The sequence below is a fragment of the Sinohyriopsis cumingii genome, chromosome 7, assembly GCF_028554795.1.
Source record: "Sinohyriopsis cumingii isolate HCF-2022 chromosome 7, ASM2855479v2, whole genome shotgun sequence".
NCBI classification, from domain to species: domain Eukaryota; kingdom Metazoa; phylum Mollusca; class Bivalvia; order Unionida; family Unionidae; genus Sinohyriopsis; species Sinohyriopsis cumingii.
In genome coordinates this window covers 54,214,090-54,224,855 of record NC_142967.1, presented here as the reverse complement: position 1 = coordinate 54,224,855, position 10,766 = coordinate 54,214,090, and positions in this window count along the sequence as shown.

The window sequence follows — 10,766 nt, the reverse complement described above, 5'->3', positions numbered from 1 at the left end:
GAATAAATTTACCCCGTGAATCTGGGTAGAATGAAAAGAGTTCTGTATATCAGACTCTTAATATTGACTCATCAAAACATAATTTCTTTAAAATACAAAATATTTACTACAAAAATAAAATATACCAGTGTGAAATAAAATACAGGAAAAGATACAAGAATGAAAAAGAACAGCATTCTCGATGCGAATTGTACAAAAGCATCACAACTGAGGTCAAAAACCTTTAATGATACTTATATGACCCTCGCAATGCATGCATCAGCAATTTGAAATGGCAATGCAAATTCAATATCAACTTCCTCATTCTTCATTCTATATTGATACTACTGAAATTAAAATTCAGGAGCGGAAACATGCCGGTTATAATATCTCACTTTCTCTATCTCCCTCTTTCTCTCTCTCCTTCTCTCTCTCTCTCTCTCTCTCTCTCTCTCTCTCTCTCTCTCTCTCTATATATATATATATATATATATATATATATATATATATATATATATATATATCGGGAGACAGATCAAATGACCAAGACAGACAGAGATATTGAGAATGAGTGAGAGAAGGAGAGAGATGCTGGATGGAAATAGTTAATAACCGACTAAGACTTTCTGTACTACACATTTACCCCAAAACTAAGATTGGTTCGATTGACATTGGCTGGCGTTCACATCTTATATCTCAGCAGAAATCGTAAATATTTACTTGGTGATTTGTATATTATTTATCAACATTAGAATTGCGTAATGGATAATATATATCGGGATCTATTATCATCGTAATGTCTCAGTCAAACTGAAGAATGAGATGTAGATCAACGTACCCATATACCCATGCATTATTGTTAAATTACCTCGAACAGAATCCTGCAAGGTTCATTGACCTTTGCACACACTTCTCGTTTAATGTAAAGGGGTAAAAGCCATGCCATACTAAATCTTAATACAGGTTGTAAGCAAGTTAGAAAAGTAGACACAAGTCAAAGATACACACATAATAATTATCGAATGCTAAATATTTGCAATAGGAAATTACTAAGAAGAAAAATACACGAACAACATATATGGTGAAATGGATGTCCAAAACTACTTTTTTACAGATGAGCGGATATATATACTGCATACATAAATTGTGGTTATTGACTCTTACTAACACAATGTATCGTTAACAGTGCAGATCATGGTGACCAGATCACGATGTTGCATTCTTCTTGGAAAGTCGGACAAAACCTTTAAAGGTCATCGCCCTTTGCGCTTATTGCTCTTTTATGTGCTCCGACAGAATAAATTTCCACCATGAATCTGGGTAGAATGAAAAGAGTTCTGCTATTTCAGACTCTTAAATTCACCCATCAAATTGTAATGACTTTAAAATACAAAACATTTACTACACAAATAAAATATACAAGTGTGAAATAAACTACTGGAAAATACACAAGAATGAACAAAGAACAACAATTCTCCCATTCAGTTGTAAACCAGCATCACAAATGATGTCAAATACCTATAATGATAATTTTATTACCCTTGAAACTCATACGTCAGTAATTTGAAATGGCATTGTTAGTGCAATACTAGCTCTACATTCTACATTTTGTATTGATACTACTGAAATTAAAATTCGGCAGCGGAAACATGCCGGTTATAATCTCTCTCTCTCACTCTCTCTCTCTCTGTATATATATATATATATATATATATATATATATATATATATATATATATATATATATATATATATCGAAATCGGCTGGGGAGCACATATTATCTCTCAACTGAAATTGCAATCATTTAGTTGGTCATTTCTATATTATTTCTCAACATTATAATCGCGTAATGGATTATATATATCGTGATCTATTATTATTGCAATGTCTCGTTCAAAGTGAAGACTGAAATGTAAATCCGCTTACCAATATCCAAATGCCTTATTGTCAAATTACCTCGAACAAAAGCATAAAAAATTCATTGACCTTTGCACACACTTCTTGTTTTATGTAAATGGGTAAAAGCAATGCCATCCTAAATCTTAATACAGCTGTAAGCATTTAAGAATGTAAACAGAAGTCAGTGATACACACATAATAATGATCGAATGCTAAATATTTCCAATAGGAAAATGCTAACAAGAAACATACACAAACAACATATATGGGGACACGGATGACCAAATAATATATATATATATATATATATATATATATATATATATATATATATATATATATATATATATATATATACTGTCATTGGCTGGGCTGCACATATAAATTGTGTTTATTTACTCTTACTAACACATTGTATCGTTAATAGTGAAGATCATGGTGACAAGATCACGATGTCGCATTCTTCTTCCAAACCCTAACAAATCCTTTAAAGGTCATCGATCCTTGCGCGTACCGCTCTTTTGTGTCCTCCGCCAGAATAAATTTCGACCATGAATCTGGGTAGAACGAAAAGAGTTCTTCTATTTCAGACTCTTAATGTTGACCCATCAAAATGTAATTTCTTTAAAAGACGAAACATTTGCTACACAAAGAAATATACGAGTGTGCAATAAACTACAGGAAAAGATACAAGAATGAACAAAGAAAAACAGCGAATTGTAATATAGCATCACCAATGAGGTCAAATACCTCTAATGATACTTATATGACCCTTGAAATTCATGCATCAGCAATTTTGAATTGGCAATACTAGTGCAATATCAACTTATACATTCTTCATTTTGATACTACTTAAATTAAAATTCAGCAGCGGAAACATTACGGTTAAAATCTCCCCCTCTCTCTCTCTCCCTCTTTATATATATATATATATATATATATATATATATATATATATATATATATATATATATATATATTACTGTATAGAGATAGAGAGAGATAGAGAGAGAGCGAAATACAGATACAATGACAAAGACAGACAGAGATACTGAGAGTGAGTGAAAGAGGGAGCGAGAGACTGGACGGAAATAGTTAATAACCTACTAAGACTTTCTGTACAACACATTTACCCCCATAAGAAGATTGGTTCGATTGAAATTGGCTGGGAAGCATATATTGTCTCTCAGCTGAAATCGTAATCATTTACTTGGTAATTAGTATATTTTAATCAACATTAGAATTGCGTAATGAATTATATATTGGTATCTGTTATTATTCCAATGTCTCAGTCAAACTGAAGGATGAAATGTAGGTCAACGTACCCATATACCGATGCCTTATTGTTAAATTACCTCGAACAGAAGTCTCCAAGGTTCATTGACCTTTTCACACACTTCTCGTTTTATGTAAAGGGGTAAAAGTGTTGCCATCCTAAATCTTAATACAGGTAGTAAATATTTTAGAAAAGACAAGTCAATGACATATGCATAATAATTCTGTAAAAATAAATATTTCCGATAGAAAAATACTAACAAGACAAATACATGAAAAATATATATGAAATGGATGTTCAAAAATAATTTGCTACAGATGAGTGAATATATATATACTGCAACTGGATATATATATATATATATATATATATATATATATATATATATATATATATATATATATATACTTTTATGGGCTGTACTGCACACATTGCGTTCATTGACACTTGCTACCACATTGTATCGTTAATAGTGAAGATCATGGTGACCAGATCACGATGTCGCATTCTTCTTGTGAATCCGAACTAAACCTTTAAATGTCATCGACCTTTGTGCTTACCGCTCTTTTATATGCTCCGACGGAATAAATTTCCACCATGAATCTGGGTTGAATGAAAAGAGTTCTGCTATTTCAGACTCTTAATATTGACCCATCAAGATGTAATTTCTTCAAACTACAAAACATATACTACACAAATAAAATTTACAAGTGTAAAAGAAACTACAGGAAAAGAATGAACAAAGAAAAACAATTCTCCCATTCAGTTGTAATACAACATCACAAATGATGTCAAATACCTATAATGATAATTGTATTGCCCTTGAAACTCATGCATCAGCAATTTGAAATGGCAATGTTAGTGCAATATTCGCTTATACATACTTTATTTTGCATTGATACTACTAAAATTAAAATTCAGCAGCGGAAACATGCCGGTTATAATATCTATCTCTCTCTCACTCTCTCTCTCTCTCTCTCTCTCTGTATATATATATATATATATATATATATATATATATATATATATATATATTCGGGTATCTAGAAAGAGAGTGAGAGAGAGGAAGACAGATAAAATGACTAAGGCAGACAGAGATAATGAGAATGAGTGAAAGAGGTAGAGAGAGGCTAGAGGGAAATAGTTAATAACCTGCTAAACCTTTCTGTACAACATATTTACACGAATACAAAGATTGGTTCGATTGAAATTGGCTGGGGAGCACACGTTATCTCTCAGATGAAATCTTGATCATTTCCTTGGTCATTTGTATATTATTTATCAACATTAGAATTGCGTAATGGATAATATATATCGGGATCTATTATTATCGCAATGTCTCGGTCAAACTAAGGATTGAAATGTAGATCAGCGTACCAATAGCCCGGTTCCTTAGTGTTAAATTACGTCGAACGGAAGCCTTCAAGGTTCATTGACCTTTGCACACACGTTTTGTTTCATGTAAAGGGGTAAAAGTGTTGCCATCCTAAATCTTAATACAGGTAGTAGGTATTTTAGAAAAGTAGACACATGTCAATAATACAGACATAATAATTATCGAATGCTAAATATGTCCCATAGAAAAATACTAACAAAAAAAATACATGTACAACATGTATTTGGAAATGAATGTCCAAACATAAATTGCAACAGATGAGTGGATATATATATATATATATATATATATATATATATATATATATATATATATATATATATATATATACTGTAATTGGCTGGGCTGCACATATAAATTGAGTTCATTAACTCCTATTAAAACATTGTATCGTTGATAGTGAAGATCATTGTGACCAGATGACGATGTCGCATTCATTTTGTAAAGCCGAATAAAACCTTTAAAGGCCATCGACCTTTGCGCTTACCAGTCTTTTATGTGCTCAAACAGAAAAAATTTTCACCATGAATAAGGGTAGAATGAAAAGAGTCCTACTATTTCAGACTCTTAAAATTGACCAATCAAAATGTAATTTCTTTAAAATTCAAAAGATTCACTACACAAATAAAATATGCAAGTGTGAAATAAGCTATTGGAAAATTTACACGAATGAAGAAAGAACAACAATTCTCCCAACAAATTGTAATACAGCATCACAAATGATCTCAAATACCTATAATGATACTTTTATTAGCATTGAAACTCATACGTCTGTAATTTGAATTGGCAATGTCTGTGCAATATTCGCTAATACATTCCTTCATTTTGCATTGATAGTACTGAAACTAAAATTCAACTGCGGAAACATGCCAGTTATAATCCCTCTCTCTCTCTCTCTATATATATATATATATGTATATACATACATATATATATATATATATATATATATATATATATATATATATATATATATATATATATATATATATATATATATATATATATATATATATATATATATATATATGAGTGTATCTAGAATGAGATAGAGTGTAAGACAGATTCAATGACACAGACAGACAGAGATAATGACAGTAAGTGAAAGTAGGAGAGTTTATGCAAAGGGGTAAAATCACTGGCGTACTAAATCTTAATACAGGTAGGAAGCATTTTTGAAAAGTAGATACAAGTCAATGATATACACATAATAATTATCAAATGATAAATATTTCCCATAGGAAACTACTAATAAGAAAAATACACGAACAACAGGTATGGTGAAATGGATGTCCAAAAATAAATTGGTAAATATGAGCGGATATATATATATATATATATATATATATATATATATATATATATATATATATATATATATATATATTATTCCAGTAATAGAAAGAATTGCAGTTTAGAAATTTGCAAAGTGGATCATGATACAGTTTCATCTGATTATTTAGGTTTACTACATAATGTTCGTTTTACCATGTAACCAGAATATAAAAATGACAGGTTGGTTTGTAAATGCCTAATCAATGTGACTGCTGCGTACTGCAATCATGAGAGACAAAGAGAGAGAGAGAGAGAGAGAGAGAGAGAGAGAGAGAGAGAGTTGTTTATGGTGGAGGTAATGGCGGTGGAGAAACGACGCAGTTATAAAAAAAGGTCAACACATAATATTATTACTCAGTAACGGTATCGAAGGTTTGCAACGCTATTTTAAAACTTAATAGAGGAACGTTTTTCACAGCAATATTCTCGATTCTCATGGTATTTCATTGAATGCGAAGATAGTTACTTCATCTATTAATCTATGAATATTGAAATATTAATTATGTTATTATTTCAGACATATTTTGATTGCCTATTACATAACGTGTCCATTGGGGCTGATACTATCAACATAAGATATGCAAGAAAGCCGTAGGTCAAGGTGTCGTCTTATTATCTCCTAAACTAAATATAAAAATAGAACGTTTAATGTTCCTTGACATTAGTCTGCAATCGTATTGTTAAGACAAACCTATTTGCCAGGTTCTAAATGGTTGAAGTGAGTGGTCTTTAAAGCATCACTCAAATATATATGATCCCACCAAATTATATTTGTGTTTATCAAGATATTTATTTTTATGAACGAAGTTAATATAAAGCTAACTCCACATCAGGATGAATTAATCAGCCAATACATCGTTACAGGTTTTCCTTATCTGCAGCAGTTTATTAGGTCCGTATAAGTAACACGACATCCATTTTTCTCATTACATTAAAAAATATTATGATCAATTTTTCAGCTATAATCTTAATCCTTTATTCTTTCGCTTGGATCTTATTTGATGAATATTCTAATCGACTACAAGAGAATATATCATGCCGGGATCTCTTACTATTACCATGTGTCGCTTAAAGTGAAGACGAAAGGAATCATATTTTGATATCTTATTGTTATGTTGCAAATTTGTTTTTTAATTTCGTTAAAAAAGTATGTACTGGGCGAAATAAACTGCTACCCTAAAACGTCGTAGATATAGAAGCATTTTAGAAAAGTAGACAGAAATCAACTGCACAAAAGTATAATTATTTATTACTAGATATTTTAAAGAAATTAAATATTCCAAAAGAATGGCGCACAGATAATATACCTGTGCTATAGCATCTATGTGACTTTTAAAGACAATGAGAGCGCCTATAATTGCCCAGATGTCGATTTCATTGCACTCAGTAAGCAATATAAACACTTGCTGCATATAATGCATATTACAAAAAAGAAGGCATTGCAGATTATTATTGATTTGACCTGAGTTATGATTATAAAAGATGTTTGTTTTCTTCCGACATCACTATTACTACTACTGCCATTGAAACTGTCTCAATAGAGTTGAAACGCCCTATTTCACTGTTAAGGTGGCAGAGTGGAAAATTTCACCGGGAAAGTTTCCTTTTTCTCATTGCATTTAAAAATGCTTCATGAACATTTCCTAAAGCTGAAGTCGTATGCATTTATTTTTACACTCCGATATTATTTATAACATATTAAGCGGCTAAAACATAATATAAAAAATCCATAGCTGTTACTATTGCAATGTGTCTTTTGAGACAAGCGTGACCATGTCATGATGTCTTATTGTTAAGTTATGTCGAACAATAAAACTTAAAGTTCATTGACCCTTGCCAGACATTACTCTCTTTAAGTACTTGGCTAAATATGCTCGTACCCTAAAACTTGGTACAGGTAGAAGCTTTTTAGGAAAGTAAAGATAAACCGACGACACACACAATATAAGTCTTTTATATCAGATATTTGCAATAACTGAAAAAGAGGAATAATGTCAAAAAAGACAGAAAAATAGTTGTAGTTACATGGACACCAAAAATGAAATTGTCACTTATCATTAAACCGTCTTTCGTAGCTCATGCTTTGAGCACCCAAATTAGGCCCCATGATTATATATATATATATATATATATATATATATATATATATATATATATATATATATATATATATATTTCATGACTATTTTACTGTAATGTAAATAAAACTGAGACTATTGTTGGATTATTAATGGTGCTAGAACAAATTATAAATTCTCCATTTCAAACTTAGAATTAAACCATAGGAAAATGGATAGTATAGTCTGCATGCCATAAAAACTGACCAGTAATACAATCATATTTATCGCTAGCCATCGCTTCAATCCACATCTGGTTTTTTAAATACGCATATAGGATCTTATACATTTTCCCTTGACCTTGTGTTTGAGTAATTCATATTTCTTTGTTGTTGCATATAACCGGAAACCGGAAACTAAAAGTAACAGGTTGATTTGCAAATACCTAAAGACTCCTATTTCTTCATATCTCCCTTCGTTCCCGGTCATTTTAGTCTCGATGAGTGGACTTAAACTGGATAGATCGAAACGACAAGGTGTGTGTGTGTGTGTGTGTGTGTGTGTGTGAGAGAGAGAGAGAGAGAGAGAGAGAGAGAGATTATGTGTGAGGAAGAAGAGGGGTAGAAAGAAGATTGATATTAAAAAGCGAATCCTCAGTCCTTGAAACAAAGGTTTTCTAAGGTATCTTGAAAGTGGCTTAGAGGAAAGTTTGACTTAACAGCATCATCGTTTCTCGTCGTGTCTTAATGAGACGCTAAGAGCCTTTGTGAAAATAAATCTGTTGAATATTTGAATAGTCATTCGGTTATTATTGAATACACGTGTTTACTATCTTACATATATTATATCCTTTGGATCACGTTTCTACCACCTGTATCACCTGATCATTGTCTCTTATTTGTACACTAAGCAGAACAAGACAGAATGTTTAAAGTCATAGACCTTTACGCAGGTTGCATTCGTACCTATTAAGACAAATATAATGCTTCGTTGAACACGTGTAAAGTGAAGGACACACGGTACTAATGATATGGAAAAATGGGAACCAGCCTGGAAATGAGTGAACATAAAATAGAGTATGTATGGGTTTGGCTGACCAGGATTGGCTAATAATGTAAGTTACGTTTTAGGAAAAAGAATCTTTTGAGAGTTTATCCTAGTTGTAAGTGAAAAAATAGAGACATTTTTTCTAACTGGAATTTTAGTCCTTTAACAGTCTAGAGTTTGGAACACTCCTTACTAAAATAAGCACCTGACTCTTTGGTGCGGTATTGAAAGCAAATGTTTCAAACAGATGCAGGTCCAGAAAATGCCGCGGCTCATATCCATTCCTCTACACAGAAGCTGACATTCGGTTTACATATATACTGATAAATATAGGTTTTGATCATGAGCTCTAAAAACTGTTAAGTTATTGAATTTCTAATATCAAGACGAGTAATGAAAAGCCTTTAAAACAGTGCTCAAAAAGTAATGATCGAAACAGGACGATTTTCCTTTATCACCAGTACATTTATATTACTGAAAGAAAACTAAAAACCAGTAAGAACAAACCAGCATGGACTGATGATTTAATAAATGCTTATGATTTTTCATTACCAGAGGCAGTTCATCAGGTCACTATAATGAACACATATTTAAATATTCAAATGATGTAATTTACATTTACAACGACAATGCTAACCATCGTAATACTAAGAACACTCCTGGTTTATGCTTACACCGTGTCACAATTTTTTTTCCCGCATAATAAGTGTTATTCCATAATTTCTTATGCCTCAAAAGTATATAACATGACTATTATTCCCCATAAACTTTATTTTTGTGACCAGGATAGTGATATTTTGAAATTTACCTATTTTCCAGAACATTCCAGATAATTTTAGTGCTGAACAAACTTGGAGTAACCTCTAGAACTGTCTAGAACTTTACGGTATTATAAATATTAATATAAATACAGGGGCCTTCCGCGTACCAGTTCAGTTTATTTCCAGCTGCGTAAGTGGATATATATCTGCATCTTTCTGAGATGGCATCAAGAGGCTGCAAGTATCCGGCAGAAGCATTTTAATATGTCTCTTGCCAAGTTATCAAGACAAGAGCAAGCAAGCGCCCCGTGGAAGCATCAGCTAAGATATGTGAGGCCTATAAGGCATATTTCAGCGTGCCTGTCGGGGATCAATAGAACCCCTGAGCACCTCATTTCACTTGCGAGCACTGCATAAAAAAACCAACTCTGAAAGGTAAGATGGACAATAGTTTTTCTGAATTTTATGTTATAAAATTTGTTAAAATGTTAAAAATTGTAAAAGATTTAATTTGTAAAATGTTTTACAATTTTCAATATTACTGAAAAAATATATCATATATCAAAACAATTGCGAGAATCTCTTAAACATTACCCATGGGTGAAATAAATGTATTTCTTTAGGATGGTACGGTTGAAAAAGAGAGCCATTAAGTTCGCTATCCCTTAATTTGGAGGGAACCCACTGACCACTCAAGCAACTGCTACATCTGCATGTATATAAGAACTCCTAAACAAGTAAAATAATAAAGCCTTGCGTTTTAGTTTCCAAGTTAAGTGAACCTTTAAATGGATAACACGAAACTAAATGAAAATTAAAATCACGAATTAGAAGGTAATATTTCTATTCCAGAAGCTTCAGCTGCCCTAAAAGCATGAAAAAGTGTAAGATTCCAGCTTTTGGTGGGATTTTCTCGGCTGAATTGTTTAAAGTTTTTTTTATTAATAATTTACAATATTTCCTAGTTAGATCAATTGTCTCTGGTTATGAAAGAAACAATCTCTCAGCAACTCAG